The sequence below is a fragment of the Ziziphus jujuba genome, chromosome 11 (assembly GCF_031755915.1).
Source record: "Ziziphus jujuba cultivar Dongzao chromosome 11, ASM3175591v1".
In the NCBI taxonomy this organism is placed as follows: Eukaryota; Viridiplantae; Streptophyta; class Magnoliopsida; order Rosales; family Rhamnaceae; genus Ziziphus; species Ziziphus jujuba.
Window position 1 is genome coordinate 77,582 of NC_083389.1, and position 22,068 is coordinate 99,649.

A 22,068-nucleotide genomic window follows, 5' to 3' on the forward strand; every position below is an offset into this window, starting at 1 on the left:
TTGTTAAAGCTTCCATAAAAGCCAGACTAAGCAGTAAAGTACCTTGTATTTTTCGCTCTGCTTCTGGTTGTCTGGCGATCCCCTCCACAGCTTGGCCCGCATCAGTACCTTGCCTAACCCCAGGTCCAATAAAAGCAAGCCCAACAGCCAATCCAGCAGCAATAACAGAAGCTACAAAAATCAGTGGATTCATGATAAATTTCTCGCAAAAAATAAAGAAAATAAAGAAACCATTAATGATACAATCAATCAATGAATTATGGCTTACTTATTCTATCGCTAAGATTTATACATTCAAGGTCATAAAATCCCTGAATTGAAATAATAATATTCTTGAAGCAATAGAACTGCTTCGATATTTTCCTATCCATGTAATTTTTGTTAATTCGTACAACCTTTTTTCGGCCAGTTCTTTCTTTTTTAATTTTTTTTCCAAACCGTTCTTTAAATTCTTTGTTCTTTTTTGTGATTGAAATTCATTCAATATTAAAAAAAAAATTACACTCAAAATGGAAGGACTTATATTGGAATCCCTATTGAAATTCATAACACAATAGTAGGGCAAATTAAATATATCTTTAATTCATATATACCTAGTTAATATCGAATATCACATCTACATGTCTTTGTTGAAAAGGTGGTAATCTTTCCACCTTGTGCAAACCAAAATCCACCAAAGTTTGCACCCTCTTTCTTTCTTTAAAAGAAATATTTTGTTGAATGACCTAATGCAATATTTATGTCTATGTTTTTGTTCCTTTTTATGTCTTTTTGAATGCCTAAATTTTATTGTATTTAGCTTAGGAATTGTCTCTTTATTGGGTATTGATTTTATTTTGTAAAATGGCTATATGCTGGAAACACTGTTTCCAGCAACATGGGTCCATTGTTGGAGCTGGCGTTCTCTAAACTTTTAAAATTAGTGTGCTGTCTAGTTTTGTGTGGTCTACTCTAACATCTTCTCTTCATCTTCTTCTTCTTCCTTCAAAACAAAAACCCTAACAATCCTAAATATCACCATACCAAAAACAAACACAAAAATCACCTGAACATCAAACCAAAAATTAGATTAAAGGTTGTGCACCAGACTAACACCTTGTGTACAGCACTCTTGGCCAAATGAACCCAAAGCCACACCAAACTCCAACATGGTATCAGAGCTTTGTTTGAGCCATTGAGGGACCTTGTGATCTTTCTTTCTAGCCTATTTTCTTGTGATAGAACCCCCCATTTCATTCCTTTCATTTTTGGTTTGAAGTGGTAAAAAATCTAGCTAGAAAACTCACCAAAAATCTAACCCAAGAGCCATTTTCTTGAAAAATCCAGTTTTATGTCATGGCTTCTCAAAGTTTTTCACCTCCCACTCCACCAAAATTTGAGGGCCAAAATTACTCCATTTGGAGCATAAAGATGAAAGCCTACCTACAAGCCTTTGAACTTTAGGATGTGATGGAAGAAGGTTATGAAGTTGAGGAGTTGAGAGCAAATGCCACACAAGCACAAAAACTTGCACATAAGACCGAGATAGCTGAAGGATTCAAGGCCTTGATAGCCCTTCATTCTTCGGTAAATAACTTCATCTTCACTAGAATCATGTCTTGTACAAGTGTTAAAGAAGTTTGGTTAAAGTTACAAGAACTATTTCAAGGAAACACTAGAACAAGACAAATGCAAGTTTTAAACTTAAGAAGAAAGTTTGAAACAATTAGAATGAAAGAAAATGAATTGGTTAAGGACTTTACCGATAGACTACTAAAGGTTGTGAACCAAATTAGAGTCCTCGGAGAGCCATTGACCGACCAAAGGGTTGTAGAGAAGGTATTGGTGAGCTTACCTAAAAACTTTGAAGGGAAGATTTCTTCCCTTGAGGAATCAAGAAATTTTAGTGAGATTACTTTAAGTGAGCTTATCAATGCCCTCCAAGCAACCGAACAAAGAAGATCCATAAGAAAGGAGGAGTCTTTGGAAAGTGCTTTTATGCCTAGTCAAAGCAAAAAAAAAGAATAAAAAGAACAACAACAAGAATAAAGGAGGAACCGGTTATGGAGGTTTCAATAACAACAACAACAATGCAAGGCAACAACAATGAGGACAACAACAAAGCTGTGGGGGTTATCCACCATGCCACATTGCAAGAAGCATGGACATGCACCAAAAAAGTGCTTTTGGAGACCGGATGCAACTTGTAACAAATGTGGGAAAATGGGACATGTTGGCAAAGTATGCAAGCAATGAAGGAAACAAGAAAATGTTGTAAATAAGGAGACCAAAACCTTATTTTTGGCTACATGCCTTAAAGCTACAAGTAGTGGTTTTAGTTGGTTGGTACATAGTGGTTGTTCACACCACATGGCTTTTGAAGAAACCAACTTTGTGGAGCTTGACCGATCCTACAAGACAAGGGTAAAGATTGGGAATGGAAGCTTCATGGATGTAGAAGGAAAATGAGACATCTCATTTAACACCAATAAAGGTACAAAACTTATCCAAAACTTGTTGAGTGTTGCACAATTGGTTGAAAAGGGATATGTTTTGAACTTTGGTTGTGATGGTTGTTTGATATCATATGCTTTTGGAAATGAGGTTTTTAAGGTTGCCTTGAAAGATAAAAACTATAGGTTGAATTTACGAGATAGTGAAGCAGCTTTGAAAGGCAAAGTTAAGTCCATTTCTCAACTTTGGCATAAAAGGCTTGGTCACTCTAGTTATGTTGCAATGAAGAATACTAATGCTTTGGTGAATGATATGCCCTTGATTGATGATGTGAAAAATGTGTGTGAAGTTTATCAACCTGGAAAGTCCACTAGGTTTCCATTTCCTAAAATTGGTGCATGGAGAGCCAAGGAGAAGTTAGAACTTGTTCATTCGGATGTGTGTGGTCCTATGAGTGTGTCTTCCTTGAGTGGTCATAAATACTTTCTCATCTTTATCGATAACTACTCTAGGATGTGTTGGATTAATTTTCTCAGACATAAGTCACAAGTTCTAGAAAAGTTTATGGAATTCAAGAAGTTGGTTGAAAATAAAAGTAAGTCCATTTTGAAGTGCTTGAGGATCGACAATGGTGGTGAATATATAGCCTAGCTCTTGAAGATTTTTGCAAAGAAAATGGAATAATTCATCAATTTACCAAACCATACACTCCACAACAAAATGATATGTGTGAGAGAAAGAATAGGACTTTGATATAGATGGTTAGGTGTATGATATATGAAAAGAAAATGCCAAAGAAATTTTAGACCGAGGCTATCTATACTAGTTCCTACATTCAAAATCGATGCTTCACCAAATCCATTGAAGGCAAGACACCTTATGAGTTGTGGTTTGGAAAGAAACCATATTTAGAGAATGTTAAAGTGTTTGGTAGTGTGTGCCACTCACACATGAGAGATAAGCTTTACAAAAAGGCTAATGTTAGTGTCTTGGTGGGATATAGTGAGGTTACCAATGGTTTTAGGGTCTATAACCTAGAGACCAAAAAGCTTGTGGTAATAGAAGATGTGAAGATTGATGAGAATGCAAAATGGAACTAGAGTAAGGAAGAGCTATTGGTGAATGAGGATGAGCCATGGTTTGAAGAAGAAAATGAAGAAAAAAATGTTCAAAACAACAATGATGAAGACAATGAGGAGGATGATGATCTATTCCAAGAAATCATTCGAGCCGATTTGGAGGTTAGCGATGGTGTTAGAGGGGAGTGATCTTTGTCTGAGATTTATGAAAGGTGTAATGTTGCACTTGGTGACCCTACATGTGTGCAAGAGGCCTTGATGAAGAAAGAGTGGAAGGAAGCAATGGATGTGGAAATGGAGATGATTGAGAAGAATGAGACTTGGTCCTTAGTCACTAAACCAAAAAACAAGAAAGCAATTGGTGTCAAATGGATCTTTAGAACTAAATACAATCCAGATGGCATTATTTGCAAACACAAGGCAATGTTGGTGATCTAGGGTTATGCACAACAAGCTGGAGTCGACTATGGGGAGACGTTTGCACCCGTAGCAAGGATGGAAACCATTAGTGCTTTTGATATTAAAAGCATCGTCTAATAATTGTAAATTATAAAATATTTAATTTTGTCAAACTATTATTAATTTAAAATTGAAAAGCAAATAAATTACATGAATAGATTAATTGTTTTGCTTCATATTGTTAATTAATATATTTAATATTTATGTACATATAAATAAAACATATAATTAATTAAAATTTCAAAAAATTAAGACAAATAGGTTGTGCTTTTGATATTAAAAATGTCACCTAATCCTTTTAAATTATACAATAATTAATCATGTCAAGATTTTATTATTTTAAAGAAGAATTAATTTAAAATTGAAATAAAAATAAATTAAATGAATAGATTAATTACTTTGCTTCTTATTGCTATTTAATATGCTTAATCTTTATATACATAATATCAAAACATAAAATTAATTAAAATACTAAAACTTAACAGAACGGATTATGCTTTTGATGCTAAAAGTGTAGTTTGATACTTTTCAATTTTGAAATAATTAAATTTATCAAATTTTATAGTAATTTAAAACATCATCAATTTAAAGTTTATAAATTAAATGCATGGATTAATTATTTTTCTTCTTATTACTAATTAATTTATTTAACATTCATATGCATATGAGTAAAACATAAAATTAAACAAAATTAAAAAGATTAAGACAATACATGATGCTTTTAATGTTAAAAGCGTCGCCTAATGCTTTTCAATTTTAAAGCAATTAAACTTTTCATACTTTATTTAAATTTAAAAAATCATTAATTTAAAATTAAAAATAAATAAATTAAAAAATCATTAGTTTAAAATTAAAAAAACAAATAAATTAAATGCATAAATTAATTATTTTGCTACGCTTATGTATGTAAGTAAGTTAAGGCATTAAAATGCAAAATATATATTAATCTACATCTATATCATATAGATTAAGCTATTTTCTTGGTACGTACTTAAAAATATAGTAACTAAGCTAGCACATCCAAGGCATAGCCACTCGCGGTCTGCTCACATCTGGCCAAATTTTCAATGGCACCAGACAGCTTATAACATATAATGGGCAGCACCATAATTGATCTGGTGGTACTGAAGATGTTCCATACCCACCAAATGTTAGCACTAGAGAGCGGCGTTCATTTCTTCATCTCAGTGCTAATTAATCATTTGTTCATTCATTAGGAGGCTTCGTTTATGATGGCATGAGTGATAATAGAAGATTGATTCAATAGATTGTGGCATGCAACAATATAGTCAAAAACTATATAATTAAGCTAGATAGCTTGTATATATTATATTTAAGTTAATATTGTATTAGTTTACTTTTATGTCTGTCTATATATATATAATCATGCATGCATGCAATTAGCATTTAGATGTATGGTCACATGATAATATGAATATATGCTATTAGTTTTATGATCTTTCAATTAAATTTTGTTATCTTTTGGTTTGCAAATATTTAGAGAACCAATTTTTCTTATGTATGTTACCAGGGATGGAACCTTGCAGGCAAAGATTTAAAAAAAAAAAAATTTACAATAAAAAATTGTAATATACTACATTTGATCGTAGTGAAAAATAAAAATAAAAGCCATATATTATAAATTTAACAAAACCATATAAAAAATGCACGTAATAAATATAATAACTTATTTAAAATAATTATCCAATTTTTCTTTTAAATTTTATAAATAACTTATCATTTTATTTTTTTATAGATTATTTTTATTTTTATTTACATGTAATCATGCAATCATCAATTGAAAAAGTGTTGTATCTAATTTTAGGAATGAAAACAAAAAGAAATTATCAAAAAAAATATATATCTCCTTTACGTTTTTTCTTTTTTAACAAAGATATGTATAGATCATTATTATTTTTTTTTTTGTTGAATAATAGAGATACATAATGTTTAGTTCCTGAACCGCGGTATGTATGTATGTAATTGATATTTCATTAAAAAAATATCATTTTAATATATCTTTATTCATAATATATATATATATATTATTTAAAATAGTATAAAATGTTAAATAAAATTGATTTGATAAATTATTTATATTTATAATTTAAAAATTATAAATTTGAAATATGAGAATGAAGGAGAAAATATTATAAATAATTATAAGGAATACAATGTGAGAGGGAAGAAAATTCTAACATATTTTCTCATTTATATTTATAATTTAAAAATTATAAATTTGAAATATGAAAATGAAGGAAAAATATTATAAATAATTAAAAGGAATTCAGTGTGAGACGGAAGAAAATTCTAACGTATTTTCTTGGACACTGCTCACCACACCTCACATGTATGCACTCTAGTGCTCCTTTGGCACTTCATAATTTTAATATATTTTCTTTGACAATACTCATGACACCTCACATACTTGTACGCCATAGCTCCTCTAGCACTAATATTAATATAATTTTTCAATTTAATTAATCTTAGTATCATATTTTATTAGCTAGTTTGTTGATGCAACCATCTTGAAGACTTATACAAAGTAATTAAATTATTTTACCATGCAACCATCACCTCAAAAGGTATTGTATCTAATTTTAAATACGAAAACAAAAAAACAAATTATCAAAAAATGAAATGTATCTTCTATACATTCTTTATAGTTGGTTCTTTGTTAAGAAAGACATATAGATCATTTATTTATTTTTTAAATAGTAAAGATGTATAATTTATAGTTGCTGAAACAACATATGTATATATATAATTGATATTTTAGTAAGAAAGATATTATTTTATAATATCTTTATTCATAGTATGTATAATCGTTGTTTACAAATAATATAAAGTACCATGATATGCATATTATCATGGTCTTTTATGTCAACTTTATCATATATTGAGGTTGTCTAGCTGATTCAGCAATAATTAATATATATGTATGTTACTATTACAATTTATGATATGTCAACTCTTTTATGATTTGCTATAGTCTTTCAAATGAAATATTATTAAATTGTATTATCATTTGGTCTGCAAATATTTAGAGAATTAATTCTTCCTATGTATGTAGCCAGGTGCGGAGCCCTATAGGCCAAGATTGTTTTTTCAAAAAAAAAATTTACAATCAAAAATTGTAGAATACAACATTTGAAGGTAAGTGGGAAAAAAAAATAAACCCCATATATTTTAAATTTTAAAAAATTGAATAAAAAATACATGTAATAAATATAATAACCTATTTAAAATAATGGAATTTTTTTTTTATTGTAAATTTAAACTATGATGTATGGTAGGTGTGGAAATTTTGCTGAAATGATTTAATTACCACACCTGGCTACTGGCCTGGATCCATAGTTTTTTATTTGTAAGCATATACATTAATATATATATATATATATAAGATATTAATATAGTAATTAATGCTCAATCACTTTCGCTTCCACTTATTTATAGCTATATGTCATGTGCCTAACTCATGCACAATATGCGATACTAGCACAAATTTTCTATATATATAGATATATATATATATAAATATATGTAAATATGTAGTTTTGACAGACAACAAACAATTGAGATATTTTTTTTGGTACGTACTTAAAAAATATGGTAACTAAGCTAGCAGATCCAAGGCATGGCCACTCGCGGTCTATTCACATCTGGCCGAATTTTCAATGGGCCTAAAGAGCTTATAAAGTATAAGGGGCAGCACCATGATTAGTTTGGTGGCATTGGAAATGTTCCATATCCACCAAATGTTAGCATTGGAGAGTGGTGTTTGTTTCTTCATCTCAGTGTTGATGAATTACTTGCTTATTCGTTAGGGGCTTCATCTATGATGGCGTGAATGATAATGGAAGACCAATTTAATGGATTGTGGCATGGGACAATACAACCAATGTCCCAAAAATAAAAATATACTAAAATAATATATTTCTTACTAAAATATCAATTATATATGTACATATCTCGGTTTATCAACTATAAATTATACATCTTTGTTAAATTTAAATGATAAGTTGTTTATAAAATTTAAAAGAAAAATTGGAAATTATTTTAAATTATTGCATGTATTTCTATATGGCTGTGTTAAATTTAAAATATATAGTTTTTATGTTTATTAAAAGAAAGATTGGAAATTATTTTAAATTATTGCATGTATTTCTATATGGCTTTGTTAATTTAAAATTTATGATTTTTATTTTTATTTTTCCTTACAATCTAATGTTGTATATTACAATTTTTTATTGTAATTTTTTGTGGTTACATGCATAAGAAAAATTGGTTTTCTAAATATTTGCAGACCATAGGATAACACAATTTAATAATAGTTCATTTGAAAGACCATAGCATATCATAAAAGTAACATAAAGTTGTCATATCATAAATTGTAATGGCACCATACATACATACATATATATTAATTATGACTACACTAGGTAGGCAATGTCAACATACGATAACATAAAAGGCCATTATAATATGCATATCATGGCATTGTTCCACACACAATACATGCATGCATGCATGTTTATTACTTATATATATATATATGACTAGTGCCAGCTGGCAACCTAGTTGTTGCCTTTGAACTTTAGCAAGAATACTGCTTAAATTGAAGAAGGTAATCAACTGTGTGTATTATTTCATATATTTAAGCTTTACAGAATTGATAGAATTTATAGAGGTGTGGTTTTGAACAAACAAGGAAGCTAATTAACATCTTCCTATGTTAGAAAAAATTCAAAAATACTAAAAGAGGTGAACCAATGTCTTAAAGGCATTTTCTATCAATGGAAATCTTGCAAGCCTTGCCATATGAGAAATCTCTTGATTTAGAAAGTGAACATTGCTTTTGTGATGATTGAGCAATCGTACCTGTGGATGAAGTTGATGCAATGGATATGTTTGTGTTTGACTTCTCTTCTTCTTTATCATGCCCCTTAAAGCTTGGAGAAGGTGCTGTATGAACTCCAAGCTTATTCCTGAATAGTTAAAATACTTCTCCTGAAGATGGATTCGTTTGTAAATTTGTAACTTGTAAGTGTGAAAGGATATGGCGACTAATGAGCTGTCCAATTGCTACTTTTTCTTTGAAAAAGTGGTAGTCGATCTGAATGTGCTTCGTTTGTCCATGTAAAATAGGATTAATGGTTGTGTGTAGGGTACTTATGTTGTCACACAGTAGGTGAGGTCGTCTGTACGGAGTTTTGCCAATGTCTCTTAGCAGGTAGGTAAGCCACTTTATTTATATTGTTACTATTTCCATAGCTCGTTATTTAGCTTTGGTGCTGGAACAAGCTCCTGTTGGTTGCTTCTTGGAGGACCAGGAAATGCAATTAATGCTACGAAAGATGCAGTAGCCACTCATGCTTCATCTTGTGGTTAGACAGTCTATCCAGTTAGCATTGCAGTATCTTGTCAAGTTTAAGGAACTTTGATATAGAAAATGTAAACCATAAGTGATGGTACCCTTGAGATATCTTAGTATTCTTTTAACTTCTCCAAGATTCAACATGGTGGGTTCTTGAAAGCTTTGGCAAGCATGCCTGATAGTATGAGATATATCTAATCTAGTGAAGGTAATGTATTGCAGGCTACCAACAAGCTTGCGATATTCAATTGCGTCAACAAGATCATTATCATTTATTTGAGTTGTTGTTTTAAAAGCTAAAGGTGTTTTCATGGGAGCTACTTCAAGCCTTTTTGCAAGAGATAGAAGATCATGCTTATACTTCGTACGTGTAAAAAAAGCCCCCTTGAAAATACCTTGCTTCAAGTCCAAGAAAATAACGCAGTTTACCTAGGTTTTTAATGGCAAATTCTGCACCCATTTTACTAACCAGATCATTGATAATGTTAGGGTTGTTTTATGTATTAAAAGATCATCTACATAAATTAATAATAACACAACAATATTAGAATTTTGAAACATAAAGAATGAAGAATTAGCCCTGAAACATATGAAGCCTAAAGGAATTAAAAATTGAGAAAGTCTATCAAACCATGCTCAGGGGGCCTTTTTAAGGCCATACAATGATTTCCTTAGAAGATACACATGTTAAGGATGAGATTAAGTGCTAAAACCTAGAGGTTGTTACACATAGATAGTTTCTTTAAGTTGGCCATGAAGAAAAGCATTCTTGATGTTTAGCTGTCGAATTGTCTGCCTGCATGTAATAGGTGTAGATATAATCATTCTTATAGTGGTATGTTTGATTATAGGACTACATGTTCCCTCAAAATCTTGTCCTTCAATTTGTGTAAAGCCTTTGGCTATGAGATGAGCTTTGAACATATCTATGGAACCATCTTTTTTATACTTGGTTTTGTATACCTATTTCGAACCAACAACATCCGTTTATTATCATGCAAGGCTGTGAATTCTTCTTGCATAGCTTAAAACCATTCAAGACTTTGAAGGGCTGATTTTAATGTTTTGGTTCACCGTTATAACAGCAATGCCATTTGAGATGCTAGCTATGAGTTGGCCTTTAATTTTTGTCTTGTTATCATCTTATGTGTGTTTGTGTCTGGTTCAACAGTTTGTTCATCTATTGTCATGTCCACTACAGAAACAGGACAATTAGAGTGGTTGAAAGGTGGATCAATTGCTGCTGTATTCAATTGATTTGGTAATGTTTCAGCTGTTATTTGAGAGATATTATGAGACGTAAATAGTGCAAATTCATTGTTTACATGGGCTGGAGTTGTTTAGTAGGTCTTGTCTTCTTGGTTTGCATGTGTTACATGGTATGAGTTTTCAGGTTTGTCTCTTGGTTCACTATGTGTATTGGTTGTACATATGGGGGTTGAATTTCTTGGAGAAGAATCTGATATGGGGTTCCCTGGTGTGGTAAGTGGATAAAGGCAACATTATGTAGTGTGTCTTCTAAGTCGTTTTCTGGAAAATTAACAAGCTCACACTACACGAAAATTAAGATCTAGCGACACTAACTTAGTGACGCTACAAAACAAAAGTGTTTAAAAAAAATGAAACCGCGATGCTGAGGCAAAAGAGTTAGTTAAAATTCTATAAATATACGACGCATTCAAAAACTGTCGAAGTGAAAAGGTCGCTAAAAAGAAAAATACGCGACGCTGCTTTTCGACGTCACTGAATATGTGTTTGAAAAGCATTGCCTTTAATACTATGCTTATATTTTATCTAAATTATATTGTTTAAATGCTAGACTCATGCAAAATGATTAACCAACCACTTATTTATGTTTACATAATCACAAACTTTAATTATATGAATACTAAGAAAATAGATGAAAATAGGGGATGTTTATAATAGAAAATGTGTCACTTAATATTTGATATGATAAAAGAAAAAATTTAAAACTCCTTAATTTAACAAGCAAATTATTTATTATTCCAAAAATAAATTAAGTGGAAATTGCAAACAAAAAAATAGTAAACATTGCCCTGAAATATATATATATATATTTTTTGTTTCAAGTACAGCATATTTGCTATAAAAATTTGCAAGTTTGTTAAAAATAATTTTTTTAAATTAAGGTAATAGGCAACACATTCACATATAACTGCGTCGCCTATACCTCCAATCATAATTTTTTTTTTGTTTTTTAATTAGTTCTTTTATTGTTCGTCAACAAATAAATACTGAAAATATTTATTAAAAATGTGAAGGAAAAATACTAAGGTGGTTGTTTAATATTTTTGTTTTTCACGTGAAGTTTATATGCTTATAAATTTGCAAGTCTCTTAAATTTCTTTTATTTTCTTTTTACAAAAGAAAACAGATGACGCATTACCTTAAAAATGCATTGCCTGTTTTATGTGTTATTTTTTTTTTTATTATTGTTCATCTTCAAATAAACACTTAAAATATTACTTAAAATGTTAAGAAAAATTAATAAACTGGTTATATTGCTTAACTATTTTCACTGCTTATTTGAAGTTGAAAAAAAAAATCATTTTTAAAGGAAAAAAAAAAGAAAAAGAAACAAAGAACAGGCGACGCTAAAAGAAGTAATTACGTTGCTTGTTCCTTTAAAAAAAAAATACAATTTAAGAGATTTGCAAGTTTAAACAGAAAATCAATTGTACTTCGAAAAAAATTATTTAAAGAAAAAAAAAGAAAAAAAACAGGCGATGCAAAAAGAAGATATTGCGTCGCCTGTTCCCTTAAAAACAGAGAATAGGCGACACTAAAAGAAGTAATTCTGTTGCCTGTTCCTTTTTTTTTTAAATAAACTAAAAATACAATTTCAGCGATTTGCAAGTTTAAATAGAAAATAAACCGTACATGAAAAATAAAATAATCAAACAGCCACCTTAGTTATATTGCTTAAATATTTTTACTGCTTATTTGAAGTTGAAAAAGGATCCTTTTTAAAGAAAAAAAAAAAAAAGAACAGGCGATGCTAAAAAAAGTAATTGCGTCACCTGTTCATTTAAAAAATAAAAATAAAAATACAATTTAAGAGATTTGCAAATTTAAACAAAAAATAAACTGTACTTAGAAAAAAAAATTATTTAAAGAAAAAAGAAAAACGAACAGACGACAAGAAAAGAAGTTGTTGTGTCACCTATTCCTTTAAAAAACAAAGAACAAGCCATGCTAAATGAAGTAATTGCATCACCTGTTCCCTTTTTAAAAAAATAAAAAATAAAACTACAATTTAAGAAATTTGCAAGTTTAAACAGAAAATAAACTGTACATGAAAAACAAAATAATTGAACAACCACCTAAGTTATATTGCTTAAATATTTTCACAGATTATTTGAAGTTGAAAAAAAAATTATTTAAAGGAGAAAAAAAAAAAAAGAACAAGCGATGCTAAAAGAAGTAACTGCTTCGCCTGTTCCTTAAAAAAAAAAAATCGAAAATACAATTTAAGAGATTTACAAGTTTAAACAGAAAATAAACTATACTAGGAAAAAATATTTAAACAAAAAAGAAAATAAAAAGGCGACGCTAAAAAACGTTATTACATCGCCTGTTTCCTTAAAAAAAAAAAAAAAAAAGAATAGGCGACGCTAAGCCAAGTAACTGCATCGCCTGTTCCCAATTTTTTTTTTTAAAAAAAAATACAATTTAAGAGATTTGCAAGTTTAAACAAAGAATAAACTGTAATTGGAAAAAAATTATTTAAAGAAAAAAGAAAAAAAATAGGTGACGCTAAAAGAAGTTATTGCGTCACCCGTTCCTTTAAAAACAAAGAACAAGCGACAAAAAACAAAGAATAGGTGACGCTAAATGTCACCAGTTCCTTTTTAACCAAAAAAAAAAAAGACAATTTAAGAGGTTTGCAATTTTAAATAGAAAATAAATTGTACTTTTAAAGAAAAAAAAAAAATAGGCGACTCTTAAAAAAGTTATTGCATTGCCTATTCCCTTAAAAAAAAAAAAAAAACAGACGACGCCAAATGAAGTAATTGCATCACCTGTTTCCTTTTTTTAAATACAAAAATATAATTTAAGAGACTTGCAAGTTTCAGATGATGTTTAATATAAAAACAGACGATGCTTTTTTAAAAAAGGGTAACCAAATAAAGAAATAGACGACGCATTTTCCAACAACGGCTTCGCCTTTTTTTTTTTTTTTTTTTTCAATTTTTTCATTTTCACTTGTACACACCCATAAAAAAAATTAAAATCAGATAACACTATGTGAGGAATTGACCTCAAAACCGCTTACACTATAAAGGAATCACCACACCACCAGGCCAAATGAAATAAAATCAGATAAGGCCATGCCAAAAATTGAACCCAGAACCTCTTATACTCTTAAGGAATCACCACACCACTAAACCAAATGATTTGGATGTAATAATACAACAAGAAATAGTTAATATAGTTTTAGATGATGCATTTTTTTAAAAAAGAGTCACCAAATAGAGAAAAAGGTGATGCATTTTTCAACAAAAGCATCACCTTTTCTTTTTTCTTTTTTATTAATTTTTTATTTACATGTGTACAAACCCATAAAAAAAAATAAAATAGACAGGGCCATACCAAGAATTGAACCAAGAATCTCTTACACTCTCAAGAAATCACCACACCACCAAACCAAATGACTTAGATATAATAATACAACAAGAAATATCTAATATAGCTTTAGGCGATGCATTTTTTTAAAAAGGAATTGCTAAATAGAGGAAAAGGTAATGCATTTCTCAACAAATGCGTCGCCTTTTTCTTCTTCTTTTTTTCAATTTTTTTATTTACAGATGCACAAATCCATTAAAAAAATAAATCACATAGGGCCATGCCAAAAATTGAACCCAAAACCTCTTACACTCTCAAGGAATCCCCACATCACCAGACTAAATGACTTAGATGTAATAATATAACAAGAAATAGATAATATAGTTTTAGGCTATGCATTGTTTTAAAAAAGAGTCGCCAAATAGAGGAAAAGGCGATGCATACCAAATGAATTAGATGTAATAATATAACAAGAAATAGCTAATATAGTTTTAGATGATGCATTGTTTAAAAAAAAGAGTCACCAAACAGAGGAAAAGATGACACATTTGTTTCTTTTTTTTAATTTTCTTTTTTTTACACATGTACAAACCCATTAAAAAAAAAAATTTCAGATATGGCCATGCCAAGAATTAAACCCAGAACCTCTTACACTTTCAAAGAATCACCACACCATGAGACCAAATGTCTTAAATGTAATAATATAACAAGAAATAGATAATATAGTTTTAGGCTATGCATTGTTTTAAAAAAGAGTCGCCAAATAGAGGAAAAGGCGATGCATACCAAATGAATTAAATGTAATAATACAACAAGAAATAGCTAATATAGTTTTAGGCGATGCATTGTTTAAAAAAAAGAGTCACCAAACAGAGGAAAAGACGACACATTTGTTTCTTTTTTTTACACGTGTACAAACCCATTAAAAAAAAAAATCAGATATGGCCATGCCAAGAGTTAAACCTAGAACATCTTACACTTTCAAAGAATCACCACACCATGAGACCAAATGTCTTAGATGTAATAATGCAACAAGAAATAGCCAATATAGTTTTAAGCAATGCATTTTTTTTAAAAAAAGTCGCCAATTAGAGAAAAGGGCAATGCATTTTTCAACAAATGCATTGCCTTTTCCAACAAATGCATTGCCTTTTCTTTTTTGTTTTTTCAATTTTTTATTTACACGTGTACAAACCCATACAAAAAATAAAATAAAATAGGGCCTTGCCAAGAATTCAACCCAGAAACTCTTACACTCTTAAGGAATTGCCAAACCACCAAACCCAATGACTAGGATGTAAAAATACAATAAGAAATAGCTAATATAGTTTTAGGCGATGCATTTTTTAAAAAACAAAGTCGCCAAATAAAGAAATAGACAACGTATTTTTCGACAAATACGTAGTCTTTTTTTTTCCATTTTTTTATTTACACATGTACAAACCCTTTAAAAAAAAATTAGAGAAGGCCATCCAAGAATTGAACCCAAAACCTCTTACATTCTCAAGGAATCACCACACCACTAGACTAAATGACTTGGATGTAATAATGCAATAAGAAATAGCTAATATAGTTTTAGGCAATGCATTTTTTTTAAATACAAAAATACAATTTAAGAGACTTACAAATTTGGAAGGATGTTTAATATAAAATAGGTGACACTTTTTTAGAAAAGGGTCACCAAATATAGGAATAGGTGACCTCTTTTTTAACAAATGCGTCGTCTTTTCACCCAACCAATTTTTACTTTGTTTTTTAATTTGAAAGTTGTTTTTAGTATTTTTTTTTTATTTTGCAAACATGCTTTTTTTTAATTTGTAGATGAGCAATCAAAAAAACTAAGTAAAGATTAAAAAATAAAATAAAACATGGAATAGGTGATGCTTTTGGATGGGATTGCATCACCTGTACCTTCAATTTTTTTATTTTTTATTTTTATAAAAAGTAATTTAATAGACTTTCAATTTTTAAAAACTAATAAGCTATCGTTGAACACAAACACATGAAAGTTAAGCTCATTTAACATACTTATATAGATAAATTGGTCAATAAATGCTTGTTGAATTATAATTCTATATTCGGTACCATATCTCAAATTAGGTCTTGAGATATTCTATGTCTCCTCTATACACATATATGTGAATGATTGAGAAGAGCATTGACAAAACTGTTTTTTATTTTTAGATCAATGGAATTTATGTTCATTGGATTGCTACATGAACATATTTGTAGATGAACAATTAAAAAACTATTTAAAGATTATAAAAAAATAAAAAAAATGGAACAGGCAATGCTTTTCGACCATAATGCATCGCTTGATTCTACAATTCAAGAATGGGTGACCATGGAAAGGGTTTGGTTAAGATATGTCATATTCTGCCAAGTATACAAATGGAACCTAACCATACATGCCCTCCAATTATATCTTCCAAATCGTCCACACTAACAATCCACCCCTCTCCCCCAAAAAAGGATTTTAGTAAATAACTAAATACAATACTTGGGCTAAGAGTCAAGTTGGTAATTGTTCTTACATACACCCCCCCCCCTCCCCTCCAAAGTGCCCTGGGAGCCTAGGTATCATATACACCCCCAAAATAAAGAGCCTTGAACACTAGAAGAAAAGCACCTATACTTAACAAGATTAAGTGAATCCCCAAAATTGTAGTCATTTTATTTCTATCTTTCCATACGTAAATGAAGAATGGAAAAGATTCTTCAAGAGTTTTAGGTCCTTAAAGTGCATGATAAATATTACCAAAGCCCAATACTATAGAGGAAATTAAGTGAATTACTCCAGACACAAAGTATGGAAAGGTGTCTAGAACTTCCCCCCGGGGACCTACCCCCCAATCTATAGTAGCTAGGTGGGGAAGTAAAATCAATCCTTGTTCATACATCAGAAAATTAATCCTTGTTCGTACATCGGCTTCTATGGTACGAAATGAGCCACTTCAAATTAGCTCTGGCCCAGAATAAGATTAATCTGGCATGAGCTACATGAGCCTTTAGTAGTTTACCAGATTAGTTGATAAGTCGGGCATTTCCAGCCCACCAAGCGAAACTGGTGGTTTCTTGGTCATGACTAGCTAAAGATAAAGTTCCATTAAAGAGCATTTCCATAGGGTAGAACCTCCTCAAGGAATATAAGGTTTTCATGAGGCTGATCTTGAGCTGCCATCCAAGCACGAATACCTTCGTTTAAGAGAATATTTTTGGTGTAGAAAGTCTTAAATTCCGGATCTTCCATTGCATGGATTTCCTAAAAAATGAAGTGATAGGCATGTAGATTCAGGGATAGACCGACTACTCCAAGAGCACTCATCCATAAACCGGTTATTGGTACAAATAACATAAAGAAATGTAACCAACGTTTATTGGAAAGAGCAAAAAAGATTTAGGACCAAAAGCGGTTAGCGGTGACCATAGAAGTTTCTTCAACTTGAGTTTAGTTAAAAGCCCATAATGTATTTGCACCATCACCATCTTCAAATAAAGTATTTTCTATGGTAGCACCATGAATAGTTCATAGCAGAGCAGCGCCTAATGCCCCAGTAACTCCCATCATATGAAATGGGTTCAATGTCCAATTATGAAACCCTTGGAAAAAGAGGATGAATTGAAATATAGCCGCTACACCAAAACTTGGCATAATGAACCAACCAGACTGACCTAGCGGATAAATCAGGAATACAGAAACAAAAGACATAATTGGACCGGAGAATACGATTGCATTATAAGGTCGTAATTGAACAGATCGAGCGAGTTGAAATTGACGTAACATGAAACCTATTAGTCTGAAAGCACCATGAAGAGCACCAAAAGTCCACAGACCGCCTACTTAACACCAATGAGTAAAATCTCCTTGTGCTTTACGGCCTATAGTACCAACAAAGAGTGTGCTAAACTATTATCAGGAGTAGAAATTGCGACGGTTAAGAAGTTATAACCTTCCAAATAGGAACTTGCTAATCCAAGGGTATACCATGAAGTTACAAAGGTTGTACTTGTAAACCAAACCCCCTAAGGCAAAATAGGCACAAGGAAAGAGCAATAGACCGAATCAACCTAAAAAAAATGAAATAATCCCTCTGTAACCAGTCATCCATAATATCAAATAAATCATTTTCATCTTTGTAAATTTACCAAGGGCTATAGTCATAGTGATCCTCTTATTCAACTACTTCAACCATTTTCAAGCACCTCATAGCATTTTCAAAACGTTAGGGCTTCTGTCATATATTTATGATTTGATTTCTTGTCCACTACCCCTTCTTTAGAATAGGTTTCAAATATAAAAAAATTTATTGGTCTCTAACTCAACCTAGTAAAGTAAAATCTCTTAACTCAATTCGGTTATCCTTTCCTATTCTTGATAACCACTTAAACCATGAATTGTCTTATGATTCATCAATCAGATAGATGTATTTTTTATTTGATTTGAAAAGAACTATTCAAGAAACAACTGCTCCTTTTTCTCGCAACCGATAGATCCCCATGTATATTCCTCCCGTTCCATCAACTAATCTTATTCTTGAATCCTATAATGAAAATGAATAAAAATAAGAATTTGTATGTGTCTTAAACTACTACAGTATCATATATTTTATTACTTTCTGTTTTACTCTTTCATTTTCTTTTAATAAACTTCCTACTCTATTTATTTTATTCTATTATTTATATTTAATTAAATTAATAGTGTATTGAATTTAATAATAGGAGACTATAAATAAAAGTCTCTTTCTTGCATCCATTTTCCATCCGATTATCAGAAAAAAAAAATTGTATGTATACATATGGATGGAAATATTTGTTACATGAAACCATGAGCTGATACATATCTATCTACGTATCTAAAATAGATACTTATAAATTATGAAATATATATAATAAAATAGAAAGTGATCTTGTCTTGTGTGCTGGAATCAAAGAAAGGTGTTTTAAACGCCTCTTATGTATGTTCTTGGAATAAATATTTCACTGTAAAGTAAAGGAATAAAATGGCATTCCTATACAACATCTAGAAACAAGAAGATTTAATCGGAAATATCGAAAGATTCTCGCGTAGTCCAGAGAAATATGAAAATGAAAAAAAAAAAAATCCACTATTCCAATTTTATCTCTAATCGAATTTTAATATTAGAATAGTGGATATAGTTATGATTCAATAGGTTAGGTCCTCTTACTTTTTCTCTTGTTGATTTCTAATTGATTTGATTGGAATAATAGAATAAAGTAATAGGAATATTTAGAGATACAAGTAAACAACTTAGCATTATTGTGAAGTCTTACATCGATTGGAAAGGAGAATGAAACACTCCATGTAAGTAGGTGTGGATACCTTTTCTTTGAGAGGCCTTTTAAAACATTAAGGCTTGGGTTGTAAAAGGATTCCCCAGGCCCAAAGAGGACAATTTCTCATGCGGGTGGTCTAGGTTGCTACAGATGGTATTAGAGTCAGTACCCGGATCGGTGTGCCAACGAGGATGCTGAGCCCCAAGGGGGGAGGATTGTGAAGTCCCACATCAGTTGGAAAGGGGAACGAAACACTCCATATAAGTGGGTGTGATACCTTTCCCTCGAGAGGTCTTTTAAAACCTTGAGGGCTGGATTGTAAGAGGATTCCTCAGGCCCAAAGAGGACAATATCTTATACGGGTGGTCTGGGTTGTTACAATTATTCATTATAAACTTATCATTATAATATTTATAACAATATAATAAACATAATAACAAATGTTCAACTTTATATCGATAATTACTAGAAATTACTACACTTCATTAGTATTTAATAGAATTTCAATATAAAATTAATTATATTACAATTACATTTTATAGTTTGTTACTTTTTTTTATTACAAATGGCAACAATATCTCTATAAATATGAATACTACTATTGGAATTTTTTGAAAAAACCAAAGCCCCTTATCGGATTTGAACTTATGACTTATGCCTTACCATGGCATTACTCTACCACTGAGTTCAAAGGGCCTGTTTACTTCAACTCCTGAATAAGTTGCTAGTTACTATGGGTAAAGTGCATATACTTATTATATGTTATATGTCTATAGACATATCTTATACGTTTATAGGTTATAATCTATGTAATACATATATCTTAGATGCATAGTGGGTCATTCAGGAATGCTCAATTTGATTTACCTAGTGAGTATAGGATACAGTAGTAAGTGTAGGAAAAAAAAGGTCTATTGACATTGGATTTGATAAATATCAATGCAATGAATTGTTTTTAGACAGGCTGAACCTAATTTCTTTCCATTATTTTCCATTATAATGAAATTCAATTGAATGATACATATACCTACCAATTCAACATAACTCCAAAATATTTTATCAAAGCAATCATTGATAAATAGACTCGGCCTATCCTCTGAACCAAAAAAAAATTAGAGAAAATATTCAATAACTTATCATTTTTTTATTTGAATTTCCTGACTTAGTGTGAGGTAGAAATATGCCCACCTAATCTTAACAATGAGTGAATTGATGAATGAAAGTGTAAGAATGGGGTTTAGCCCCCCTTTCTGGTAGACCAATTACTCACCAAAAAGTGCTATCCTTTGTATTAAGTCATGCCATTCCCATTCTAATATATTGTACATTGACAATTTCAAAAAACTATTCATACTATGAGCATAGTATAATGGCGGTAGGGCAATTATGCCACCATCATCTAGTGGTTCAGGACATCCCTCTTTCAAGGAGGTATCGGGGATTCGACTTCCCTTGGGGCTAAGGTACTATGAAAGGAAGTTGATCATGGACTATCAATAAGCATGAAATTGCTTCTTCCTATCTTGGGTCGAGCGGTTAATGGGGACGGACTATAAATTCTTTGGCAATATGTCTACGCTGGTTCAAATCTAGCTTGGCCCAATAATTCGCCGATCTACCATGATATAACCCATTTGTTGTTTTCCCGAAATGCTCGATCCCAATAGGAAAAAAGTAAAAGTTCTTGATATATCTCCACCACTATTTAGTTACTCGATTTAATTTATTTTTTTTCCAACAAATTTTGATATTTCTAATGATCTAGATTCATATCAGGATCGGTAAGTGTAAAGGCTAAGGACAAGAGTAAAATAAAGAAAAAAAAAACTTTTTCATTGAAAGATTCATTATCGAATTGATTTGGCAATAACAAAGAGATTATTAGTAATCGATGCCGCTTATGCTAAAGTGCATACCCACATGGATAGAAATTTATCACTCGCTTCTCTATTCCAACATGACAATTTTAATTGAAAATCTAAATCGAAAGTGTTTGAATGAAATCATTAAGAATAGGTATATTGTACACTTTATTTTATTACATTATTTCCCTGGGATTATTGTTCAATTGGTCAGAGCACCGCCCTGTCAAGGTGGAAGCTATGGGTTTGAGCTCCATCAGTCCCGACGGATCCAAATCCAATAAAATAACAAAAATACATCAATTCATCTCTCCATTTTTCTGTGGAAGGGAATACAAATAGCCGAATTTCATTCCCAATCGGATCCCTAATTTTTTTCATTTTGATTGTTTATTTAGGTTTGGTTAAAATCAATGGTAAGGCAAGTGTAAAGGCGGTTAGATAATACTTCATCAGATCGTACAAGGATCAGATGATTGTACAAGGAAGGCAGTAAGTTATAAGAAAAACGAATGGAAAAGAATGATAAATTAAAATTTAAATTAATATAAGGAATTTTTGATTGGATCAAGAATCAACCTTAGAAGTCGATATGGATAAAAGATCTTCCTATGTTATACTATTCAATTGTTGATGATGAACCGATTCGATAGCCCAGATATCGTTATTCATGATATTGATCCGACTCGATTACATCGAGATGTAATTCATCCCATTGAATTTACAGACAAAAGATTTATCATCTTTATGGGATTAAATCCCGAGTTATTACTAATTAAAGAAAAATGAAACGATGAAATTATGGAAGTCAATATTCTTGCATTTATTGCTACTGCATTGTTCATTCTAGTTCTTATTGCTTTTTTACTTATAATATATGTAAAAATAGTAAGTCAAAGCGATTAATTTGAATTAGACTTGGATTTTTAGTTCTTTTCAATGATTGAAGAAAAGAAATAAAATGAAAAAGATTCCA

General features: G+C 30.7%; 1 pseudogene; it reads left to right on the top strand.

Annotated features, from left to right (window-relative positions):
• Window positions 1–1,449: 1,449 nt before the first annotated feature.
• Window positions 1,450–22,068, top strand: part of LOC125420224 (DNA-directed RNA polymerase subunit beta''-like) — a 33,579-nt pseudogene continuing 12,960 nt past the window's right edge.